The sequence below is a fragment of the Macaca fascicularis genome, chromosome 3, assembly GCF_037993035.2.
Source record: "Macaca fascicularis isolate 582-1 chromosome 3, T2T-MFA8v1.1".
Classification (NCBI taxonomy): Eukaryota; Metazoa; Chordata; class Mammalia; order Primates; family Cercopithecidae; genus Macaca; species Macaca fascicularis.
In genome coordinates, this window is record NC_088377.1 from 143,622,063 (window position 1) to 143,649,953 (window position 27,891).

Here is a 27,891-nt window from a genome sequence, read left to right on the forward strand (position 1 = left end):
AAACTTAATGATTCTTTAACCCTAGACGTTATTTGAGACTGATTCCCACCAACTCCAGAATACTATTTTAGTCATAAGATGACACTGGCATAGAGGGTACTTCTAGTCTAGTGTTAAGGATTAGCCTAGAACAGGTTCAAAAGCAGTTATTGGCCCCAGAACTCATTACAAACCAGGATCATCCAAGGCCACACAGGATGATCTCAGGAAAATCCTGGGAGTAAAGCACCCTGCTGAGCCAATCCTAGTACATACAGATCTCCAACTGTAGAAACACTACTACTAGTTTGCCTCAGTAAACAAAGTACCAGAGGTTTGATATATCACTCTTGGGAGCATGCATGTTTTTTGAGCATATTAAGATTCAGATACAATAAAAATTATCAGCAAGTTCAGATGTTTAGATGATAAACCTCTAAAATTTAAAGCAGAATTTATCTAATGCCTGTATTTTTGACAGTGTTATAAACCAAATTATTTTATAACCTTTCCTAAGATATTAGTGACTCTAACTGATCAAATTCAAGCAAACTATGTTTTGAAATCCCTGACAAACAGCCTAACATAATGGAAAGAAAAGAAGGATACAGTCAAAAGACCTGAATTCAAATATTAGCTCCACTATCTATTACGTAAAATTGAAGAAGTCACTGAATTTCTCTCAACCTGTTTCTTTCACTTATAAACTAGAAATAACTGTACCTCCCCATCCCTTATAGGATCTTTGTGACCAATAAATAATATACATAAGATGCCTGCCACAGTCCAGGACATGCAGTAGGTTTTCAATTACAATTATTTTTATCATCAATTTTCACATAAAAAATTCCCCAATCTGGGAACTAGAAAGTATTTATATTTCCTTTTTTAAACATAGCAGTTTAAAGAGAAATACATGCAACCAGTTTTTGTTCACACTGAAAATAAAAACAGCTACCCAATTATCATAAGGTTACAATGTCAATTCTCAATTACATACACATGGATTATTTACAGATTTCAAAGTTCACCTCCACTAATTTCTCAGTCAGGTGTGGCTACCTTTATTTCTCTCACGAGGGTTTTTTGAGGAAGCTTTCCCTTACTGACTTAAAATTTCCCATTTTTGTTTTTCTGTCCTGGAAGCCTTTGAGTATGATTTATTAACTTTAACCACATTATATCCCAGAGGTTTTCCCCACTGATTTTGCTAGGGGACTATTCAATAGACATTACACCCTCATTATATTTGTTTGTCATGACAACTGTAAATGCTTTCCAGATTGGTTATAACCTGTCCCCTCAAGCAAAGTATGAAAAATGGTACAAAAAGATGAGAATATCAACTTTTCACTTACCCTCTTTTCACTTTACCCAATCTTTATTGACAAATATTCCAGATTATCTAACAAAATAAAGATCCTCTTTCCTAACCCCCTAACAATGTAAATAATATACATCTCATATACAAAATGTGAAAGGATTTTGTCAGTCTATTAAACATATCAGATATTTAATATATTTAGGGAATATTTAAACATTCACATATAAATAATAGTTTTTTTAAAAAAAGAAAAAGCTCAAATGAAAGTGAGAAAAATACTGCCTGCCTCACAAGAAAATAATCGCAAAGACTTTATATATATATATTTGGTTTACCTAGCTACACTTAGATAAATACCAAAAATCTAACAGCATTCTAGTTATATAAAGTGTTCTAAATATTTTAAACTATATTTATTTGGGTCTATAGAAATAAAAATTCAACGAATTTTCTTTTTTTAAAACAAAAACAAAAACAAAAAACCTTTCTTCAGTAATGGTGATTTTCTGTGCAAACTCATTTAATAGTTTTTCCATTGTGTCAACAACCTTTCAGTCAAACTGAATGGCTCATACCTATTTTTAAAACAGGTTTTATAGCATGCTGAGATAGATTTCTGAACTGGATATCTGACAAAGCACACTCAAAGATACCCAAATTACACGTGGGTATAAACAACATGGATTAATAAGTCAAGTTATTTCATGAATAATGAAGATTATTTCTAAAGCCTTTCCAAGTTCTTTGATTCTAAGATAGTACAGGAATACAGTTTTATAGTCTCTACCATCATGATAGCTCAGATTTAATGTTAAATTATCATATTAAAGTTTATTTACAGAAAAAAAGCAAAAAAACTTACTGGGGACCTTTACTAGAGGATCTTAATCTTTTTTGATCAACTGATCTGATACAAGCATGGGTATTATGATGCATAATACTTATTTATTTAGAAATAATCCAATCCTAAAACCATAGGGCTAACTGCAGGCATAATATTGGGCGGTTAACTCTAAGCTAATACTATCCTTGACACAGATTTAATTATCACACCTTAACAAAATATCTGAAATTCTTCTTTTTTTTATTTTTTGCTTTTTTTTAAATTATACTTTAAGTTTTGGGGTACATCTGCAGAACGTGCAGGGTTGTTACACAAGTATACATGTGCGATGGTGGTTTGCTGCACCCATCAACCCGTCATCTACACTGGGTATTTCTCCTAATGCTATCCCTTCCTGAGTCCCCCACCCCGACAGGCCCCAGGGTGTGATGTTCCCCTCCCTGTCTCCATGTGTTCTCATTGTTCAACTCCCACTTATGAGTGAGAATACACTGTGAATGATGGTTTCCAGCATCACCCATGTCCCTGCAAAGGACATGAACTCACCCTTTTTTATGGCTGCATAGTATTTTGTTTATCCAGTCTATCATTGATGGGCATTTGGGTTGGTTCCAAGTCCTTGCTATTGTGAATAGTGCCACAATAAACATACGTGTGTATGTGTCTTTATTTACTGTATTGATTTCCACACAAAATGCCAAAGACCAGGGTGGTGGGAAAAGATGAGTACAGAACAGATGGTATGTTAAGTCTGCCTCTACGGAATCTCAATCAAATACAGTTGAACAACATGGGGGGTAAGCTGCGCTGGTCCGCTTATATGTGGATTTTTTTCAATAAAAGTTATGCCAAGTGTGCCTGCTACTCCTGCCTCCCCTTTTACCTCTTCTGCCTCTGCTATCCAGGAAGGCAAAACCAACTGCTCCACTTCTTCAACCTATTCAATGTGAAGATGACAAGGATGAAGACCTTTATCATGATCCACTTCCACTTAAGGAATAGTAAATATATTTTCTCTTCTTCTTCTTTTCTTTTTTTTCCAGATGGAGTTTTCACTCTTGTTGCCCAGGCTGGAGTGCAATGGTGTAATCTCGGTATGATCTTGGCTCACTGCAACCTCTGCCTCCCAGGTTCAAGCGATTCTCCTGCTAGCTGGGATTACAGGCATGTGCCACTACATACAGCTAATTTCGTATTTTTAGTAGAGACAGGGTTGCTCCATGTTGGTCAGGTTGTTCTCGAACTTCTGACCTCATGTGATCCTCCCATCTCGGCCACCCAAAGTGCTGGGATTACAGGTGTGAGCCACTGTGCCCGGCCTATTTTCCCTTCTTTACAATTTAATAACACTTTTTCTCTAGCTTACTTTATTGTAATTATACAGTACATAAACCTATAACATATAAAATATGTATTACCTGTTTATGTTATTAGTAAGACTTCCTGTCAACAGTAGGCTATTAGTAGTTAAGTTTTGGGGTATTCAAAAGTTATAGCCAAATTTTCCACAGCACAGGGGTCAGTACTCCTAACCCTCAATTGTTCAAGGGTCAACTGTATAATAATGCCCATGAGTACTCTTTGCACAAATAGGGTCTCCCACATTGTCAGATTTTTAACCAATCCCCATGTTACAAAAATTATATCAAATACTATACAATGTTACAATGTACATCTCTCATTATCTGAACCAAAATTCTCTGTTCTGGCATGACTCTAACTAGGCTCAGAAAACAATGTATTTCCACCTCTGACACTTTGCCTGTGTTATTATTATTCCTATTCCATCCTTTTCTCCACTCATACATCCTTCTAAATCAGCTCAAATCCTACTCCTCCAAGAGGAAGCTTTCTTTTTTTTTTCTTTTGTTTTTTTTTTTTTTTTTGAGATGGAGTTTTGCTCTCATTGCCCAGGCTGGAATGCAATGGTGTGATCTCGGCTCAATGCAAGCTCCACCTCCCGGGTTCAAGCAATTCTCCTGTCTCAGTCTCCTCAGTAGCTAGGATTACAGGTGCCCACCACCACGCCAGGCTAATTTTTGGTATTTTTAATAGAGACTGGGTTTTACCATGTTGGCCAGGCTGGTCTCGAACTCCTGACCTCATGTGATCCGCCTGCCTCAGCCTCCAAAAGTACTGGAATTACAGGCATGAGTCACCACACTCGGCCAGCTTTCATTTGGACTAAAAAATGCTGAAGCTTAATGTCTCTCTTCTAGCACCAATATATGCTCAAAAATCTGTAATTTAAATAGAAATGTAAAGCAATATGTGATCACACAGGTCACTTGGTCATATATAAATACTCTTAAAGAAAAAATGTGGCATCAGTCTTTCTTTGTCTCTAAGTACTCAGTACACTGTAATATATGGTAAAGGAAGTACAGCAGATAAAAAGCAATGACTAAGCATCAAGAGGACTGGGTTCTAGATCCAAGTTCTGATACTAAGAGCTGTGTGCTCTTGAATAAGTACTGAGTTCTCTGGACCTCAGTTTTTTCCAAGTGCCATCTAGCCAAATATTCCACAACTCAACAAAGGTTAAATAACAATTGTGTGAAAAGAAAGAGTTCAGAGCAGTCTGAGCCATGTGAGGTATGCAAGCACAGACATGTGAGTATAGGACTTCAGTCAAGCCCCTACACCCAAGCCTGGGGGGCAACTGTTTAAAGTCATTCCTTCCTGACTAGCTGCCTCACTCATTTATCTTCATGTTTCTGGAATTTGTGATACAAAGTACAATGTATAGCAAATCAATAGTTTATGTTATTTTAACATAAATTCTCAGTAAACAACTCAGGAACTGCTTCTTCTTTCCCTTTAAAAGAAAAAAAAATCTTTTTTTTTTTTTTTTTTTTTTGAGACAAAGTCTCACTCAGTTGCCCAGGCTACAGTGCATGGCACGATCAGGGCTCACGGCAGCTTCGACTTCCCAGCTCAAGTGATCCTTCTGCCTCAGCCCCAAAAGTAGCTGGGACTACAGGCATGTACCACGATGCCTGGCTAATTTTTTTGAATTTTAGTAGACATGAGGTCTCACTATGTTGCCCAGGCTGGAAAAATCCACTTTGAACTGCTGCTAATCGGAGAGTATATTCAGAGCAACTCAAATCTGTGCTCCCAGTTGCAATCCTCAAGCTTGATTCAAATAAACCCTCTGCTTATATTAATTTTGTTTCAGCTTCTTCCTCTCAGGTCACCAATTCCAATAATGTACAGAAGTTCCTCTGAATTCTTACTAACACACCCAAAAACATTAATATTACTTCTTAAAAGTGTTACATATATGGAATTTAACATAGTAGAAACTGTTAGACTAAATAAAAAATATCTATTTATTTTGTTTTTAGAGACAGGGTCTCGCTGTCACCCAGACTGAAGTGCAGTGGCTTGATCATAGCTCACTGTAACATCAAACTCCTGGGCTCAAGCGACTGTCCTGCCTTAGCCTCCCGAGTAGCTAAAGTTGCATGCCACCAAACTGGGCTATTTTAAAAATTTTTTGTAGAGAGAGATGGAGTCTCACTATGCTGCCCAGGCTGGTCTTGAACTGCTGTCCTCAGCAATCTTCTTACCTCAGCCTCCAAAAGTGCTGGGATTACAGGTATGAGCCACCACGCTGGGCCCTAAAGAGCTTTTAATTTGTTAAAAGTAGTTTATATAAATCTCTTCAGGCCCTCATATTATTATTCCATTCCAACAACCTTGTATCATTCTCTGCTGCTTACAAAATAAAATCCACAAGTACTGTATTTAGACTCTCTACAATCTGACCTTAATTGTCCAACATTATTGCTCATCATCTTCTCATACAACTTGTTTCAACCATCCCATCCTTTCAACATTTTCTACCTCTGTGCCAAAATTAACACTTCTTTTTCTAAAACAAGGAAGATTGTGACAAGACCTCCAAAATTTCACTTTCTCCATATGTTTCTCCCAAATTCTTCCATTCAATATTTCTCATCCTGTTCTGTGTTCCCCTTACAGTAGCATCCCCTTTATCCAAGGCTTTGCTTTCCACATTTCAGTTACTGTAGTCACTGCAGTACAGTAAAATAAGATATTTGGAGACAGAGAGAGACCAAATTCACATAACTTTTCATTAGAGTATACTGTTATAACTGTTCTATTTTATTATTTGTTATTATCTATCTCTTACTTGCAGCAGTCCCCAACCTTTTTTAGCACCAGGGACTGGTTTTGTAGAAGACAATTTTTCCATGGCCAGGGTGGGGAGATGGTTTTGGGATGATTCAAGAGCATTACATTTATTGTATACTTTATTTCTATTATTATTACATTATAATATATAATGAAATAATTATTCAACCCACCATAACGCAGAAATCAGTGGGAGTCCTGAGCTTCTTTTCCTGCAACTAGATGGTCCCATCTGGGGATGATGGGAGACAGTGACACCCAAAGTGTGTTATGTCCAGTCTATTCCATAATCTCATTTTGGTTGCTGTCAACTATACTACAGAAAACCCTGCTTCACAAAGATAGGATGATAGAAATGGAAACAGACTTTTCAGTGTTTTTGTGGCAAGGACAGTCCGCCTTGACTTTAATCCAGAATGTATGGAGATTTGAAGTTGTCTCAAACATACTTTTAAGGCCACCATCATGTGCGACCTTAATCAGTTGATCCTCTTCTAGCATGGACAAAGTCAATACAGTTGGCTTATTCACAAACAGGTTGCAGATCCATTACTTCCCAGTTCGGGGGTGTTTTCTGGTTGGGAAGTAATGCTCAAACTCTTTTGAAAGCTGAGATAGGTGATAATGCACCAGCTGGGAGAAAGAAGGTCCTGGCTCAGTCTCTCTCAAAATCTCTGCTAATGTTTGAAACATGTCAAAAAAATCCCTCAATGTTCACTCGTCACCCCCATAATTCCAGTATGGCTTTGAATGCAGCCACTTTATCTACTGACTTGAACACATTTGTCGTTCTCCCCTGAAGTCACAAGCTGAGTTCTTTGAGCAGGCTGAATATGTCACACAAATTAAGCAAGTTTTGTGATCCATTCTGTGTCACTGAAATGTGCTGCCAGTGATAACAATTTTTCTAAAAATAAAAATAAAAAGCCAGGCACGGTGGCTCACGCCTGTGGTCCCAGCACTCTGGGAGGCCGAGGCGGGCAGATCACGAGGTCAGGAGATTGAGACCATCCTGGCCAACAGGGTGAAACCCCGTCTCTACTAAAAATACAAAAAATTGACTGGGCATGGTGGCGGGTGCCTGTACTCCCAGCTAATCGGGAGGCTGAGGCAGGAGAATGGCATGTACCTGGGAGGCAGAGCTTGCAGTGAGCCAAGATCGCGCCACTGCACTCCAGCCTGGGGGACAGAGCAAGACTCTGTCTCAAAAAAAAAAAATCTCTGGAGAGACCTTGTAACTCAAAACCTCTGGCCACTGATCTACCTTTAGAAAGCCATCTTACTTCTGTGGATAAGAGAAGCTGTGTGTGCTCTGCATCCATTTCCTCACAGAGCTGCACAAACAGACATAAACTAAAGGCATGTACTTTAATGTGGTTGATAATTTTAATCACATCCTGAAAATGTTGGTTAAGTTTGGGTGACATTTTGTGCCTAGTCAGCATACGGATGACACAGTGCGTAGACACGCATGCAGAAGCAACCTCTTTGACCGAAGTAGTGAAACCAGAAAGCTGTCCAGTCATGGCAGCCACTCCGTTCATGTATATACCAACACAAAATCACCAAATCAGTTCTACAGCTGTGGTACTGGTTGGCAACAAAAGGGCACATAACATATCCTCATGCACATCCTCCTGAGAAGTATATGACACAAAAACAAGCACTACGGCCTTGTTGTCAACATCAGTAGACTTGTCAACCTGGATTGCACACCATGGTGACTCATTAATCCTAACAATTGTGCCTCAATATCCTCTATTTCATCAAAGCATCTAGTTATGGTAATAGTTGAAAAAGGAACATGTGCCACCTTCTGAACTGCAGCCTCTCCTAAAAGTTCATAACAAATGTCCTTAACAGCAAGCAGGCAGGATCAACTCTTCACCAATAGTAAACAGCTTCTTAGCTTTAGCAATACTGTTAGCCACTAAGAATAATGCTCTCAGTGCAGACACATTTGATGAAGTGGTGGCCTTCCATAATTGCTTCTGTTCTTCAGGTTCATGTTTTTTTCTTCTGAAAAACTCCAAAGCCTTGTCTTTTAATGCAGGATAAGTGGTCTCCATGTGACAACGCAGTTTTGAAGGTTTCATGGCTTTGTTGGATAGCTAGTCACCACATATACAAAGCAGGCCTGGAGAATGTGAATCACCTGTTGCAATGAACCCATAATTTAAGTGGGACTCTTGGTATTCTTTTAAATGCAGCTTTCTTTTTGTTGGCAGTCTTACAGTCTTCTGCTGTCTCATCACTGGGTCTTCCCCCTTTACAAAGAAGCTCTCTAGTAATGTTTTGTTATTTACTCATTTTGGCTAAGGCTAGCTTGTGGGCTTAACCAAATCTGTGACTGAGGTAAGTGCAGTGTGAGAAAGACGTGTGGATGGACAAGGTAAGTAAAATAATAGGTGAGCCATGCATGGACTAAAATTAAGTGTTGGATTCTGACTTAAAGCCTGTCACCAGATACAGCTGTAAAAATGAAGCACTCAACTCACTGATAGGGTTTTGATATGAGTCTGCAAGCAATTTATTTATTGCGGTCTCTGTGCAGTCAAACCTCTCTGCTAATGTTAATCTGTATTTGCAGCTGCTCCCCAGTGCTAGCTAGCATCACTGTCTCAACTCCACCTCACACAATCAGGCATTAGGTTCTCATAAGGAGCATGCAACCTAGATCCCTCACCTACAGTTGAGAACATGGTTTGCACTCTTATGAGAATCTAATACCGCTGCTGAGCTGACAGGAGGCAGAGCTCAGATGGTAATGCAAGTGACTGGGGGCAGCTGTAAATACAGATGCAGCTTCGCTCACTTGCCCACCACTCACCTCCTGTTGTGCAGCCCACAGTTCCTGCCAGGTTGCAGACCAACTGGTTGGGGACCCTGTCTTACTGTACCTAATTTATAAAATAAACTTTATCATAAGTATGTATATGCAGGAAAAAACATAGCAAATATAGGTTTGGTACTATCTGTGGCTTCAGGTTTCCATTGGGGATCTTGGAATATAACCCTCACAGATAAGGGGGACTGCTATATACTTAATATATTGTTTTATATAGACTTTAGTGTACTTTTCTGTTTGTGTCCCTACCTCCCACCTATACGTTCTTTGAGAGTAGTCCAATGTCTTTATTATCTCTGAATTTTCCTAAAACTTTTCGCCTATATTAAACACAAATATTTACAAATCAAATTAAAAAGTTGCCAACCAAAGTACCACCACAGACTAATTAATTTAAGGGCTAGAATTGAAAACTCTACCTGTCCAACTCCTGTACTCCCCCAACACGCACATAAACAAACATACTTTTTCATAACATTAAAGGGTACAAAGATATCATGAAGTATAATAAATATGGTTGGTTTATTTACTGATCTGTCACTCAGTCACCAATATGTAAGATTTAAAAGGTTTTATATATTGCAAATCTAAAAGGTCCAATGAAAGTACGTTAAAGTCTAATCTAACACCATTCCTAAATGCTAAAGTTAAATATAACTCAGCTGCCTTCTCCACAACCAGAACAAGACATTTTTAGACCTTGAAAACTGGGAACAAAGTTGCTCTGCCCTTAAAAGGGTAATAAATGCTAAGGTTCAAATCACATCTTTCATATTGATACAAAAGCTAAACAAAAAGAATGCAATCTCCTACTAGTTTCAGGGCTCCTACTTTGTAATCATGTGACCTATAAATTATTACAAGTTATAGGAACAATTTTAATTCTTCATCTGGAATGAGGATAATATTTCATGGAAATGTTTGGAAGAATAAACACCACATGTTTTATGGTCAAAGTTGTAATTTTAAACGAAATGCAAAATAAGGTCTAATAAACAGCTATACATTTTCTATTATACCTGTCATAAAATGAGTATCTGTAATTTTTATTTTCCTTAATGGAACCAATGCATAGTCTGTGTACTTTGGGCTAGAAGATGATACATAATCTAAGAAGAAAAACTACAGGCAAGTAACATCTCTCTAAACCTGTACTAATAAAAGTGTTTTGTGCTGTTACAAAATCTAAGTGAATTCCTATATCTATAATCTCTTTGTTAGGAGACAGGATCTCACTCTGCCACCTAGGCTGGAGTTCAATGGTGAAATCATAGTTCACTGTAGCCTCAAACTCCTGGGCTCAAGAGTTCCTCCACCTCAGTCTCTCGAGTAGCTGGGACTAAAGGTGGACAGCATCACGCCTGGCTAATATTGTTTTATTTTTTTGCTTTTTGTGAGGCCGGGTCTCACTTTGTTGTCCAGGCTGGTCTCAAACTCCTGACTTCAAGCAATCCTCCTGCCTTGGCACCCCAAAGTGCTAGGATTATAGGCGTGAGTCACCACGACCAGCCTAGAGTTACAATTTTTTTTTTTTGAGATGGAGTCTTACCCTGTCACCCAGGCAGGTGTGCAGTGGTGCAATCTCGGCTCACTGCAACTGCTGCCTCCTGGGTTCAAGCAATTCTTGTGCCTCAGCCTCCCAAGTAGCTGGGATTACAGGTGCATGCAACCACACCCAGCTAATTTTTGTATTTTTAGCAGATAGTACCAAACATACATGTTGCTATCTTTTTCCTACATAAATTTTGTATTTTGAATTTTTAGGGTTTCACCATGTTGGCCAAGCTGGTCTTGAACTCTTGACCTCAAGTGATCTGCCCGCCTCGGCCTCCCAAAGTGTTGGGATTACAGGCGTGAGCCACTATACATGGCCTAGAGTTATAATCTTGATACTAACCACAAAGCCCTCTGCAGAATTTCCTGATGGGTACAACCAACCCACCTGATATGTCTTTTAAAGCAACTTTTTAAATTTCAGGGTTTCTTAACTTCAGTATTACTATTACCAACCAAAGTACAACCACAGATGAATTAATTTACTCTACCATTCCTTGAGCATTATTTGGGTTTTTTGTTATTTTGTTAAGTACTTAAATGTCCTTTAAATAGCTAATTATAATGTACTGGCTTTTTCTTTTATTTGACTGCTGTGCTGCTTAGAAAAATCAGTAATGAAATATGATCCATTTAAATGGTTTAACTTCCTCATTTACTCAGAGGAAAGTTTTACCACCAACCTATCAGGCTCAATTCAAACATGGACATGTTATTACTCGTTTTCAGTAGAAACATTCTAAATTAGTGTTCCAGGTACTCTTTATCAAAATAATAATGGATTAAATGATATCTAAATGGCTTAAAGAGTTAACTAAATGGCTTAAAGAGTTAACAGACCTTAAAAATGACTTAGAGATTAAAATTTGCTAACAATACCTCATCATCAAAAATACTACTGAGGCTGGGCTCAGTGGCTCGCACCTGTAATCCCAGCAATTTTGGAGGTTGAGTCGGGCGGATCATGAGGTCAGGAGTTCAAGACCAGCCTGGTCAATATGGTGAAACCCTGTCTCTACTAAAAGTACAAAAAGTAGCCAGGCATGGTGGCACATGCCTGTAATCCCAGCTACTCGAGAGGCTGAGGCAGGAGAATTGCTTGAACCTGGGAAGCAGAAGTTGCAGTGAACCAAGATCACACCATTGCACTCCAGCTCTGGGTGACAGAGCAAGACTCTGTCTTGAATTTTAAAAAAAAAATGCAATTAAATAAAATTTGAACATTGCTTTAGAGATGTTTCAGCCACTATCTAATCATTTAAAAAAATATTTACTGAACATTTACTAACACTGCACAGTAATCGACCCTGAGGATACAACAGTGTACAACAAACAAGATGGCTGCCCTGATGAAACATGCATTGCACAGAGAAGATACAAAATGATCAAGACTTGTGTTGAGGAAGTGCCCTAAACAAACAGGGAGATGATTGGGACTGGATGGGATACTTTTGGAAAGGATGGCTAACAAGGTCCCCTCTCAATACTCTGAATTGAGATCTGAAGGATAACAGCCAGCTATGCTAAGAATTAAGAAAAGGACATTTCAGGCAGCAGGAAGAGCAAACACAAAGACCTTGGGACACAAATGGCAGTGGTTCAAGATAAAGTCTGAGAAGGAGATAGGAGGCATCAGGTCATAGATGCCATAGCAAGTAATTTTGTTATAAATAAAACAGAAAGTAATTGAAGTGATCCCAGCAGAGCAGTGACCATCCAATTTCCAAAAGACCATTCTTATTGTGGCACAGAGAATGAACAGGACTGCAAGGCTCAGAGTGGAAGTTGTGAGGCTAGTTAACAAAGTATGATCACAGTTCCACGCAAAAGAAGAGGATATAGTGGGCTCAGAGGCAAGTAGTATAGATGGACTAGAGGTAGTTTTGAGTCATATGTATGGGTAAAATCAACAAAATCTAGGAATAGACTGGGATGGGGCAGGTTGAGGGAGGGATTAAGAAGAAAAGAATCTAGGTTTTTGGCTTAAACCATTTTCTGAGACAGAAAAAAACAATGGTTATGAAAGGAAACACAAAAATTTAGTTTGTGGCCTGTTAAGTTAACCATAGCTACAAAACATAAAAATAAAGAAGTCAAAGAAGAAATAAACTAAACAGAGGGGTAAGAGTTTATTTATTTATTTATTTATTTTTGAGACAGGGTCTCACTCTGTTACCCAAGCTAACGTGCAGTGGAGCAATCATGGCTCACTGCAGCCTGAACCTCACCAACTCAAACGATCCTCCTGCCTCAGTCTCCCAAGTAGTCAAGACTACAGGTGCACACCACCATGCCCGGCTAATTTTTATTTTTTTTCCGCACTATGTTGTCCTGGGCTCAAGCAATCCTTCCACCTCAGCCTCACAAAGTGCAGGGATTACAGGCATGATGAACCATCATTCCCACCTGAGATTTTTTTTTAAGATGCAGAATCATAAAGAGTATGATTTCATTTTACCAAATAAATAGACACAGTGGGCCGAGGCTGCACCACTGCATTCCAGCCTGGGTGACAAAGCAAGATTCCATCTCAAAAAGAATAAGTAAATAAAAATAAAATGAAAATAAAATATTAATTTAATTTTCCATGAATTCTAAGAAAAGAAAATGAAAATGGAAGAACTCACGAACTTCAGGTGTCTTGCCACAAGAGTTATTTAGGTCTTAAAACATCCTCCTAACATTTAGAAAAAAGTTTCCTTAGCTTATAGAGCCATCAAAACAAAAGAAAAAAGTGACAAAAATCATTCTTTAATAAATCCACAGTGATTTTAACTTTTATCTACATGTTCAACTTTACATTGTATCCATAGCTTCCTGTTATGAAAGCAGACATAATTAACATGCTTACACTTCTCCAAAGATCTCACATTTAGATTTTATTCCACAGCCACCCTTCTCAAAGTTGTTCCATTTTCTTCTGTATTTAAATGGATTTGATGATCACCCCTGATTATTTTAAGATGGCTTTGCCATACCTGAAGTCATTACTATTTAATTTTGTTTCATTTGAGGTTGACTTGATTTAATCATCAAACAGTATTTTTCAAGAAAGGACTGCTATATTCTGTGCTCTTACATGTTAGAGAACATCTTCATTGCTTCCTGTGTATTTGATTAACCACCTGGTTGGCATGGCAGAGACTGCTAATTGACACCCATTATTCCATCATCCTCTTTGAAAATTGTGCTGGCACACTGCTGCCCAAAATAAAGACCTTTCCTAACCTTTCTTGCAGTTAGATGTGGCCAAGACTAAGTTCTGCTCCAAACACCACCCAAAAGTGTTGGGTAGTACTTGTAGTTGGGAAAAGCCCTTTTGTTCTTTCTCCCCTCCCTTTTCCTGATCTTTTCAATGTTATTTTAATGATGACAGCTCCAGCAGCCACCATGGACAGTGACACTGAGACTAGAAACCAGGTGTGTTCATAGATAGGGAAGATCCTGGGTTGCCTTGGGTGAAGCCACCATACTAGTTCTAGACTGACTATTTCTATACTTCTTGTACTCAAGATTATAAATCATTGTAGTTTAAGCCACTGTTATTAGCAGCCAAAACAAATCTATCTGATCCTGTTGGGTATAATACTTCTGGTTCACAAATTCCTACCATCAAAACTTTGTAAACATTCTTCCATTGTCTTCTGGAATTGACAATAACTGAGAAGTTAAAATTCAGCTACCTTGAATTTTTTTCTCTTTGTATAGGTCATGTTTTTCTCTTTCTGGCCAGGATAACAAAATAATTCCCTCCTTATTTCTGAAGTTAAAAACTACTAGGATATGGTCAATTTTAATCATTTCATATTTTTTTCCTAGCATTTAGTGTGCCTGTCAATCTGCAAATACACATTTCATTTCAAAAGCTTTTATCTGGATTTTATTTCTGAATACTTTTTCTCTTCCATTTGTTGAAGTCTCTATTTTAGGGATATCAGCTATTCTTACCTAGTCTTTTCAGAGTTACTTCTTTCCTTTATTTTTCTCCTATATTTGTAGAGTTGCCATCCTATATTTTTTTAAATCACATTTAATACAGAAACTGCTATCCTCAGCTCCTATTTACTCTGATATCTAAGATTCTGCATGGCAACCCCTAACACCTTTCTCATCTTAGTTGGGTCCATTTTTATTTTTGTGTACACATGTTTATGCATACACACACAAACTTCAGTTTGAGAATTAGGAACTACTCTTAATCTACTTTTCTACAATCCAACGACACAGAAAAGGAAGAGCTAAAATTGGACTGAGCACAGGCATGGCTGAGGTGTCCTTAAATGTCCTGTACCAAGACTGATCTCCCTAGTGAGGGATCTAGCCTACCTTCATGGGCTTTGGCTCTTGCCCTTAACTCAGAGTACCATTCAAAATGTCAATGCTTGCTGCCTCTGCTGAGGCTCAGCACTGGTATGTAGGGTCTTCTCAAGGATTTTTCCTTGACTTTTTGCTTCCTACTCACCTCCTAGGTCTACTTCTCTAAAAGTATGAATGAGATATCGCAATATTTTGTAGGCTTCCTCTTTCCTTAGTCTTGTTTCTGGGATATGGGGCTGGGATTAGAAGACTTGTCATATACAACTAGTATCTTCTCATTCTTTCTTTACCTTCCACTTTTGAAGTATTTGGTATAAGGCTACAGATACCCCTTTTTTGTCTGCTTCTTTCCATTTCTGCCCTCTTTCTTCAACCCACCATCTACTCTTTCCTTCTTTAAATTGGTTTTAGTGAAGAAAAATTATGTGACCCCACTTAATTTTTACTCAGAAATCTCTAATTATTATTATTATTGTTGTTGTTGTTGTTATTTAGAGACAGAGGCTCGCTCTGTCACCCAGGCTGGAATGCAGTGGCACAATTTTGGCTCACTGCAACCTCGAACTCCTGGGCTCTCAAGTGTTCCTCCTTTCTTAGCCTCTCAAGTAGTTAGGACTACAGTTGTGTGCCAGCCACTATACTCGGCTAACTTTTTTTTTTTATGGGGTCTTGCTATGTTGTCCAGGCTGGTCTCAAACTCCTGGCCCCAAGCAATCTTCCCACCTTGGCCTCCCAAAGTGTTAGGATTAAAGAAGTAAGCCACTGTGCTTGCCATTTTACTTCTTTTAACATTTATTTTTAAAGTACTCAACTCAATTCTTTACATTACTGACTCAATTAAAAAGTTAAATTTATTTGGAAGGCCGAGGCGGGCAGATCACGAGGTCAGGAGTTCAAGACCAGCCTGGCCAACATGGTGAAACATCTCTACTAAAAATACAAAAATTAGCCTGGCATTGTGGCGCACACCTGTAATCCCAGCTTCTCAGGAGGCTGAGGCAGGAGAATTGCTTGAACTCAGGAGGTGGAGGTCGCAGTGAGCCGAGATTGCACCACGGCACTCCAGCCTAGAAGTAAAATTTAAATATTCTAAGATAAGATTCTAAACTAACAACAGCTGCACTTTTACTTCTGCTATTTCTAACAGAAGGAAGTAAAGGGAGGATACCCAGTTTCAATTCTTTTTATAAACTCAAGATACTAAGCAAAAAATGTAAGAGCATAAACTAAGCTCTTCTGTGAATTTGTTACAACTACCTCCAAGAAAAAAAAAAAAAAAACACAGGATGTATTTTCCCTCCTCAAATCTACTCATCTTTTACTATCTGTTCAATTTTCCAACAAAGAACCCTAGAATCTTTCTTGTTTCCTCCCCTTTCCCACCTCCCACCACTATAAATTCTATACCTGGCACACAGAAACCACTCAATAATTATAAAGGAATAAATTAATATAACCTATTTGTCATACCTCCAAACTTCTCTCATATGATCCCTCTCTAGCCCCACTACCATACACCTGGTACAAGCTGATATCTAATACCATGACTACACTAACAATCTATTATTGTTGCTTTACTTTCACTTCTTATCTTTTTAAATTACTGACCTCATCACTTAAAAATCTCTAGTCTCCCACTGCCGAAGAAAAGAATTTAATCAACACTGTATTCAAAACCCTTCTTTTACAATTTGACCATAGATTTATTATTTCTCCAGTCAGTAGCATCTATCATCTCTACTTTGTTCCACAGTTTCAATTACCCGCCCTCCCCAACCTCCCATCCATATACATATCTTACATTCTAGCTACACAGGTTCACAAATATACCATATACTTTCATGCCTGCCTTCTACTCCAGGTAATACTCCTTGTCTAAAATAACTTTCTCCTTGTTCTGATCTATTTGAAAAGTTATCTAAATTCCTTCTAAGGAAATCAAACTGTGAGAACATACAAGCCATGGTGTTCAAATAACTCGACTACTTAGAGTAATTTAAGATTCAGGCCAGGCGCAGTGGTTCACATCTGTAATCCCAGCACTTTGGGAGGCCAAGATGGGCGGATCACGAGGTCAAGAGATCGAGACTATCCTGGCCAACATGGTGAAACCCCATCTCTACTAAAAATACAAAAATTAGCCGGGCATGGTGATGCGCGCCTGTAGTCCCAGCTACTCGGGAAGCTGAGGCAGAAGAATCCCTTGAACCCGGGAGGCAGAGGTTGCAGTGAGCCAAGATCACGCTACTGCACTCCAGCCTGTTGACAGAGCAAGACTCCATCTCAAAAAAAAAAAAAAAAAGGGTAATTTAAGATTTAAATATTTTTAATTTCAGAGGGTGACATCAATAAGATGACTGACTAGAGATACCCAGCACGCATCCCCCCATAAGAAAGAACCTAGGCATCAAATAAACAGCTAAGATTCAGTTTGAGTGTCAATGGGAGAGTACTGGGGTGCAGCGAGCAACTGGAGATGCAGGTGTGGAGACTGGAAGTCTATGAGGGCAGCATGGAAATACCTGGCCACTGCAGCCCTGTCTCCCCAACCCAGATTGGATCTGCCCAGAGCCAGGAGGGACTTCCCATTTCAGGGAAAAGGTAAGCAGAAGATCCCTACCAGCCCCCACTGCCACTGCAAACACCTACAATCCTTACTACAGGAGAAGCCCACAGTCCTTGCAAGCCTCCAGCCCAGTTTGGAGAGCTGCCAGGAATTCACGCAGCTGCACTGCCCCAGATTAGGAGCACAAGGTGCACACTCCCCTCCCCCATCCATCCACTCCCTGGGAGAAAAGTTGCTGCAGCATGGTGCCATCTTGAGACCAGAGCCACCTCTGGAGCTCACCCTGCTCTGGAGGTTAGTAGCCACTGAATTTCTCTAGCACTGGAGCCCCATCTTCATTCCACCAAACCCACATGGGTGGCTGAACACCACAACCCCAACTATGCAGAGCCAGGGCCCAGGATCGGCTGTGACTCCAGTCCTGCACAGCAGGGAAATCAACCTCCCTTACCCTCAGCTCCCCAACACTCTGCCGCCACTGCCACACTTCCAGTCAGAGGAACAGTCTGGCAGTCCCACCCAAGGCAAACCTGCCCTTGAGCCAGAGAAAACTGCTACATGCCCTCCAAGTGGGAGCGCACCCCCTAAGTTTCTCAGCAGCTGATACATCCCTTGGGCTGGCAGAGAGGCTACACATCTGTACTCAGGTCCTGAGAAACAGCCCTACAGCACTCCCCCACTGCAGATATGCCCTTAGCTCTTCACCTGCAATCAAGGTCTAAGAAACAGTCCTGTCCCTGGGCACAGCAGGTTGCCCCTGGTGGGCATACTCTCAGTCCATCCAAGCAGCCAGGAGCCCACGACTGTACCTGAGAAACAGCCCTGTGGGTCACCTCTGGCAAACATGTCACCTGAGCCCTATGGAGGGCTCACTTCTGAGCCACAACCCTGAGCCAGCCAAGCAGCCTTGTACCCACATGCCAAACCTGAAAAAGTTGTGTGAACCACCCCTAGTAGACAGATTGATTCCCAGGCTGGGCAGCCCTGTGCCTGCTCCTGGACCTATGAAACAGTTCCATGTGGGGCATCTCCCATGCCAGTCAAGAAGTTGTGAAGCCATGTCAAGGGCCCGAGAAATAGCTCTGAGGGCCGTCTATGGTGGACACACTCCTGAGTTCCCTGAGCAGCCTTGTACCCATTTCCCAAACCTGAGAAACAGCCCCACGGGCCATCTACAGCAGATATATCCACAGGCCAGCCAAGCAGAAGAGAAGGGAAAGTTAAGGAAACATATTTAACGAAATAACAGCTGCAAATTTCCCAAATCTTGGGTCCGAGACAGACATCTAGGTCCAGGAAGCTCACTGAACCTCAAATAGATGCAACCCAAATAGGTCCTCTCCAAGGCAAAATATATTCAAATTGTCAAAAGTCAAACACAAAGAAATTCTAAAAGTAGCAAGAGAAAAGCATCAAGTCACATATAAGGGAATTCCCATTAGACTAGTAACAGATTTCTTATAGAACCCTTACAGGCCAGCACAGAATTAGATGATATATTCAAAATATTGAAAAGAAAAAAACTGTCATCCAAGAATATTATATCCAGCAAAGCTATCTCTCAGAAATGAAGGAGAAATAAAATCTTTTATAGACAGGCAAAAACTCTGTAAATTCATCACCACTAAGCCAGCGTTATAAGAAATGCTCAAAGGAGTCTCACAGTTGGAAGTAAAAGGATGATAACCACCATCATAAAAACATGTGAAACTATAAAGAGAAAAGAACTAGAAAGAGAAAAGAACCAAATCTAATTACAGAAAACTACCCAACCACAAAAATAAACAATAAGAGAGGAAAAAAGGAAATAGAAAACAACAAGAAAACAATCAATAAAATGACAGGAGAAGGTCTTGCCTATCAGGAGAGGGCCTCATCTTGAATGTAAACTGATTAAATTCCCCATTTAATCAAAAAGGAGACTTGTCAACAGATACCACAGAAATACTGAACTACGAACAACTTGGGATGAGTGCAGTGGCTCATGCTTGTAATTCCAGTGCTTTGGGAGACCGGGGAGGAAGGATCACTTGATTCCAGGAGTTCAAGACCAGCCTGGGCAACACAGCAAAACTCTATCTCTATATACATATTAGCTGGGAGTACTGGTGCACACCTATAGTCCTAGCCACTCAGCAGGCTGGAGCAGGAGGATTGCTTGAACCCAGAAGTTTGAGGTTACAGTGAGCTATGATCACACCTGTGCACTCTGGCCTGGGAGAAAGTGAGACCCTGTCTAAAAAAAAAAAAACAGAACAAAACAAAACAAAAAAATACAACTATACACAAATTTGAAAACCTAGAGAAACTAGATAAATTCCTGGATACATACAACCTATCAAGATTGAACCAGGAAGAAACAGAAAACCTGAACAGACCAATAACAAGTAACCAGATTGAATCACTAATAAAAAGTCTCCCAAGCTGGGTGCGGTGGCTCATGCCTGTAATCCCAGCACTTTGGGAGGTCGAGGCGGGCAGATCACCTGAGGTCTAGAGTTTGAGACCAGCCTGACCAACATGGCGAAACTCCATCTTTACTAAAAATACAAAATTAGCTGGGTGTGGTGGCGCATGCCTGTAATTCCAGCTACTCAGGAAGCTGAGGCAGGAGAATCACTTGAACCTGGGAGGTAGAGGTTGCAGTGAGTCGAGATCATGCCATTGCACTCCAGCCTGGGCCAACAAGAGCAAAACTCCATCTCAAAACAAAATAAAACAAAAGGCCTTCCAAAAAAGAAAAGTCCAGGACTGGATGGCTTCACAGCTGAAGTTTACTGAACCTTTAGGGAATAATTAATATCAATTTTTCTCAAACTATTCCAAAAAATTGAAGCAGAATGATTCTTCCTAACTCATTCTATGAGGCTGGGATAACCCCGAAACCAAAACCAGACAAGAACACAACAAAAAGAAGAAAACTGCAGGCTAATACATTCAATGCACATATACATAAAAATTCTCAACAAAATATTAGGAAGCCAAATCTAACAACACACCAAAAAGATAATACATCATGATTCAGGGGAATTTATCTGAGGAATGCAAGGATGGTTCAACAAATACAAATCAATAAACATCATACATCACACCAATAGAATGAAAGACAAAAACCATATGGTCATCTTGATAGATACAGAAAAAGCATTTGATAAAAGTCAACATTCTTTCATGATTAAAACCTCTCAAATTAGGGATAGGAGGAAAGTATCTCAACATAATAAAGGCGATATACGGCAAACCCAAAGCTAACATCATACTGACTAGGAAAAAGCCAAAAGTGTTTCCTCTGACTACTAGAACAAGAGAAGGACATCTACTTTCACAACTCTTATTCAACATAGTACTGAAAGTCCTAGTCGGAGCAATTAGTCAAGAGAAATAACAGGCAACCAAGTTGAAAAGGAGGAAGTCAAAATGTCTATTTGGAGATGACACAATCTTATATATAGAAAAACCTAAAGACTATACCAAAAACTCTTAGAACTGATAAATGAAATCAGTACAATTACAAGATACAGTATCAATATACACAAATCAGTAGCATTTCTAAACACAAACAACAAACTAGCTGAAAATGAAATCAAAAAAGGTAATCTTATTAACAACAGCAACAATAAAAGAATACCTAGGAATAAATTTAAACAAGGAGATGAAAGACTTCTCCAGAAAAACCATAAACTACTGATTAAAGAAACTGAAGATGACACAAACAAATGAAAGACATCTCATGCATATGGATCAGAAGAATATTGTTAAAGTGACCCCACAACTCAAAGAAATCTACAGAGTCAATGCACATGTCAAAATAACAATTACCTTCTTCACAGAAATAGAAAAAACAATCCTAAAATACATATGGAACCACAGAAGCCTCTGAATAGCTGAAGCAACCCTGAGCACAAAGAGGAGCCATCATACCATCAGACTTCAAAATATACTACAAAGCCATAGTAACCAAAACAGCATAATACTGGCATAAAAACAGACACATAGATCAGTGGAACAGAATAGAGAACCCAGAAATTAATCAATCCATGTATCTACAGTTAAATGATTTTTAACAAAGGTGTCAGGAACACTCATTGAGGAAAGGATAGTCCCTTCAATAAATATTTCTGGGAAAACTAGATACACAGAAGAATAAAACTAGATGCCCATCTCTCATCCTATACAAAAACTGACCCCAAAATGGATCAAAGACCTAAATGTAAAACCCAAAACTACAAAACTACTAAAAGAAACCATAGAGGAAATACTTCAGGGCATTGGTCTGAGAAAAGATTTTATGAATAAGTCCTCAAAAACATAGGCAACAAAAGCAAGAATAAACAAATGGAGATTATATAAAAACAAAAAGCTTCTGCACAGCAAAGGAAACAATCAACAGAGTAAAAAGATAACCTATAGACTAGGAGAAAATACTTGCAAACTATTCATGGAACAGGGAATTAATAGCCAGAATATAAAAGGAACTCAAACTTTTTAACATCAAAAAACAAACAATCCAATTTAAAGATGGGCAAAAAATCTAAACACATAAAAGAAGACATACATGTGGCCAATAAATATATTTTAAAATGCCCAACATCACTAATTGATATGGTTTGGCTCTGTTCCCACCCAAATCTCATCTTAAATTGTAGTTTCCATAAACCCCATGTGTCATGGGAGGGACCCAGTGGGAGGTAACTAAATCACTGGGGGGTGGTTTCCCTCATGCTATTCTCATGACAGTGAGTAAGTTCTCACAAGATCTGATAGTTTTATAAAGGGCTCCCCCCTTTGCCTGGTTCTCATTCTTCTCTCTCCTGCTGCCATGTGAAGAAGGACGTGTTTGCTTCCCCTTCCACCATGATTTTAAGTTTCCTGATGCCTCCCCAGCCATGCTCAACTGTGAGTCAATTAAACCTCTTTCCTTTATAAATTACCCAGGCTCGGGTATGTCTTTATTAGCAGTATGAGAATGAACTAATACACTAATCATCAGGGAAATGCAAATCAAAACTATAATGAGATACCATCTCACCCACTTAAGATAGTTACGATCAAAAAGACAAGAAGATAACAAATGCTGGTGAGGATGCAGAGATAAAGGAACTCTTACACATTTGGTAGGAATGTAAACTAGTACAGCTACTATGGAGAAGCGCATGGAGATTCCTCAAAAAACTACTAATAGAACTACCATATGATTCAGCAATCCCACCACTGGGAATTTTATCCAAAGGAAAGAAAATCAGTATATTGAAGAGACATCTGCACCCCTTGTTTATTGCAGCACTATTCACAATAGTAAAGATATGGAATCAACCTAGATGCCCAACAACAGAAGAATGGATAAAGAAAATGGGGTCTACAGACAGTGGAATACTGTTCTGCCATAAAAAGAATCAAATCTTGTCATTCGCAGCAACGTGGATGGAACTGAAGGATATTATGTTAAGTGAAATAAGCCAGGAACAGAAAGTTAAACCCTGCATGTTCTCATTCATGGTAGAAGCTAAAAAGCTGATCTCATAGAAGTAAAAAGTAGAACAAAGGATACTAGAGACTGGGAAGGGCATAAGGAAGAGAGGGATAGGAAGAGATTTGTGAAAGGTTACACAATTACAGCTAGATAGAAAGAATAAGTTCTAGTGTTCTATACCACTGTTAGATGACTATCGTTAACAATAATATACAGTTCAAATAGCTACAATAAATAATGTTTGAAATAATGTATATGTCAATTACCCTGATCTGATCACTATACATTATATGTATTGAAACATCGTTATGTACCCCTCAAATATGTACACTGTCAATTAATAAAAGTAGATTTTCTAAATAATGTAATTGAATTGAGCAAAACAAAATGTGTATCTGTCCTGGACCCATGTACTATAAACAGGCAAACTATTAAAAGTTATTTCATGTCAGGCATGGTGGCTCACTCTTGCAATCTCAGCACTTTGGGAGGCTGAGATGGGCAGACTACTTGAGGTCAGGAGTTCAAGACCAGCCTGGCCAACATGGTGAAACCCCATCTCTACTAAAAATACAAAAATTAGCCAGACATGGTGGTAACACCTGTAATCCCAGCTACTTGAGAGATTGAGTCACGAGAATCACTTGAACCCAGGAGGCAGAAGTTGCAGCCAGCCAAGATTATACCATTGCATTTCAGCCTAGGTGACAGAGCAAGACTCTTATCTCAAAGAAAAAAAAAGTTATTCTAATATATTAAAAACAACAACCAAATTTCCACGAAGAAAAAAAAAGGCGAACTAAACATAGGCATCTAACTTTACTCCCTTACAATATCTAACTGAAATGACAGCAAAGGCATACGTACACAAGAACAGAGAGAACAGAGAAAAAAACAACAAAAATGAAGCTTGAAAGAAGATATGTGACTTGTAACTGACCTAGCAGATCTGAGATAGCAGACAGCAATAGTAGAGAAAGGAGAATATTAACCCAATTTATGCAATAAAATCAAAAAGTTTCAGGGATTCATGGTTTAAGCATCCCCTGGAAATGGGAATAAAGTTAGTCCCATCTTTAGGCAGACTAGTTGAAAGCTGTTAAAATAAAAGATCCACTTTATCTATGACCCTGCAGGTAACTGGAAGTCAAACACGTATCTTTATGAACGGTAAATAAAATATCAGTTGAAAGAGCTGAACCTGTTTGTCCCTGGGAAACAGAAACTGTGGAAAAGGGGCTCTAGGGCTGCTATTTTCCTAAATTTTGTATAACTATCTCTGAAAACATCTATCTGCAGAACTTTGATAAAACTACAAATTGAAACCAGTTTTAAATTTCAATTTCCCAATAGTTATAGCTTCAGTAAACTGGAATTCTTACCATCATAAATATGATGGAATTATGCAATATATTCCAAAATTTCCATTTAACATACTGGACAGCCACTTTCATAGAGTTCATTATCTGCAAATCTGCCTGTTTGCTAAAATCAATACTCCTGGTACTTTTACAGTCATTTACAGACATGCACAAAGCAGAGAAAAATCTGAGGTTCCCAACATGCATGTTCCCAGCAAAGGCTGAAGAAGGTGACACTATCTTCTTAAATAAGACAGCTGTTATACTATAAACAAGTGTCCTTTTTGTGGTGTAAGTGTCATGTTTTAGGCTTTTCTTTTTCTTTTTTTTCTTTTTTTTTTTTTTTGCTTTTTGTTGGGATTTTGCTGTTTTATTTTATTTTATTTTTGAGACAGAGTCTCGCTCTGCTGCCCAGGCTGGACTACAGTGGTGTGATATCAGCTCACTGCATCCTCCGCCTCCCGGATTCAAATGCTTATCCTGTCTCAGCCTCCTGAGCAGCTGCGATGACAGGTGCACACCACCACATCTGGCTAATTTTTTTGTATTTTTAGTAGAGACTAGGTTTCACCATGTTGGTCAGGCTGGTCTTGAACTCCTAACCTCCAGTGATCCACCCGCCTCAGCCTCCCAAAGTGCTGAATTACAGACGTAAGCCACCGCACCCGGCCTAGATACTGTTGTTTAAAAATGCCCCCCACCACCCCCGGGACTGGGCGTGGTGGCTCACACCTGTAATCCCAGCACTTTGGGAGGCCGACGCAGGCAGATCACGAGGTCCGGAGACTGAGACCATCCTGGTCAATATGGTGAAACCCCCATCTCTACTAAAAATACAAAAATTAGCTGGGCATGGTGGCACGTGCCTGTAATCCCAGCTACTCGGGAGGCTGAGGCAGGAGAATAGCTTGAACCAGGGAGACAGAAATTGCCGAGATTGCACCACTGCACTCCAGCCTGGTGACAGAGTGAGACTCCGTCTCAAAAAACAAACAAACAAACAAAAAATGCCCCCCAAGCGTAGTGCTGAAATGCGGTCTAGTGCTCCTAAGTGCAAGAAAGATTTAATGTGTCTTACAGAGAAAATACTGTGTTAGCTAAGTTTCATTCAGATATGAGTTATAGTGCTGTTGGTTGTCAGTTCAATGTTAACAAAATTAACAACAAAATTAAAAAAGGTGTCTTTAAATAGAAACACATATGAAACAAGGTTATGGATTGATCACTGATGACAAAAATGTTGTGACCAGTGGCTCACAGGAACTCAACTCTTATTTCCTCTAAGAGCAATGCTTCACTATTGGCTAATTCAGTGTTTGCAGCGACCTTATATTAACACAGCTGTGAACGATGAGAAGTTGCCGCAATTGGACTTACAGAGTGGGCTTGCAATTAGCTCCAAGAAGGTAGATGGAAAGTTAATGAAGTAGAAATGAGGACTGAATTGTGTTTCCTGAGTTTTCTCCTCCTATGGTTACAGGGGCCAATTTAAAATTAGGATATGTGGCTTTAAATATTACTCTTGATACTAGGTCATTTTAAAAATGATGAACATACGACTGGACACCAAATCTTACTATTTTATGTAACATCGTTATTAACATGTCCAGATCATCAATTCATGATTGATAAAACTACTAAGCCAACTAGCCTAAACCAACTAGAAACTGGAGAATGCAATACAATTTAACAGCCACTATCCCCAATGTTCTTTTAATCTGAAGAAATTTTCTGTAAGTCAGGAAACCAATATTTCAATTTCTAGTCTATTCAAATCTACATCACAGAGAAAAGTACTTAATAAACATACTGCAACTACTATTTAAGCCAGAATGATGAGCTAAGCTATGTATAGCTCATATATTTCATCATTGCTTAAATATTTTCAGCAGTATGACACACAGAAGGTGCTCAATAAATACATTTCTCTTCTCCCTTTCAGTGCAAAACATTGCTATCTACTCCCACTTCTCCATCTCCTCTCCTCAATCCAATCATGCTTTTGCTCCCAGTACTCCACTGAAAGCTCTCTTTAAGGACACCAATGACTTCCAGTCGCTAAATGCAATGGTCAGGTCTCGGTTGCTTATCTTATTCAACCTACTGGTAGTATAAAGCACAGCTGATCATGTTCTCTTCTCCCGGAACACTTTATTCACTTAGCTTCCGGGAAACCACTCTCTTCAGTTTGTTCCTCTTTACTTACTCCTTCTCAGTTTCTTTGCTAGTTTGCCTCTTCTCCCTGAGCTCAGTTTTTGCACATCTCTATCTTCACACAGTCCCTTGATGATCACATCTAATATCTTGGTTTAAATACCATGTATAAAAGAGTGTGTAACTGGATTGTTTGTAACTCAAAGGATAAAATGCTTGAAGGCCTGGTTTAAAATGAAAGAAAGAAAGAGAGAGAGAGAGAGAGAGAGGGAGAGAAAGAAAGAAAGAAAGAAAGAAAGAAAGAAAGAAAGAAAGAAAGAAAGAAAGAAAGAAAGAAAGAAAGAAAGAGAGAGAGAGAGAGAGAGAGAAAGAAAGAGAAAGAAAGAAAGAAAGAAAGAAAGAAAGAAAGAAAGAAAGAAAGAAAGAAAGAAAGAAAGAAAGAAAGAAAGACAGAAAGACAGACAGACAGACAGACAGACCATGCATCTATAGATGACTACTGTATGGCTACTATTAGATTATACCTATAACCTCACCTGTTCCTATATCCACTACATTAGAAAAAGTCAAACAAGTTTCCTTACTTGAGGACTTCTCAGAGCCTTTTAACACGTTACTCTGCATTATAAATATCCAATAGAAGATTATGTACACATTATTTCTTACATTTATTTGGAACAGAATCCTTTCCTCGTGATGCATCTCATGAAACATACTATTGACTAAGCCACTAAATATAGCATACTTAGACATCTCTCAAGTAGTTCTAATGTCTTACAGCACACACAAATTATGTAATAAGCAAGCTTCTCCTGATTAGAGATAATAATTGGGTTTGAGGTATTCAAGTCATTTTACTCCATTAGAGGAAAACTCGCCTCAAAATTTTCCTTATGCAGAGATAAATTTATCTCTCTCTTAAAATACATTCATCTGTATTAATTATGTACTCTAAGTGAACACAAAATAAATGTGTGTCATTTCTTCTGCCTCAAACAACTTAATATAATAAGCATATGTTGTCATTTATCTTTTTCCAGACTAAATGTTCCCAGTTCCTTCACCTGTTCTTTATATAACATGATTTCCAGGCCCCTCACCATACAGGTTCTTTTTCTCATCAGATAAGATCTAAGTAATTCCTGGAATCCAGTTAGTCAACAAAACAATGTATTTGAAGAATGCAAAACATTGGAGCTACAATTTCTTGTGATAAGGATATGATCACTTGATCATGTAGCCTAAGCCTATATTCACTTTTTTATTTTTAGCAGCCATGACACTAGTTAATATTCTTTCTGAAAATAAAA

The 27,891-nt window shown here is 38.9% G+C and overlaps 1 protein-coding gene across 12 annotated transcripts in view; it reads right to left on the reverse strand.

Moving 5' to 3' along the window:
- The window catches only part of PHTF2 (putative homeodomain transcription factor 2), a 159,506-nt gene that overhangs the window by 119,846 nt on the left and 11,769 nt on the right, over positions 1 to 27,891 (reverse strand). The window lies entirely within an intron of this gene.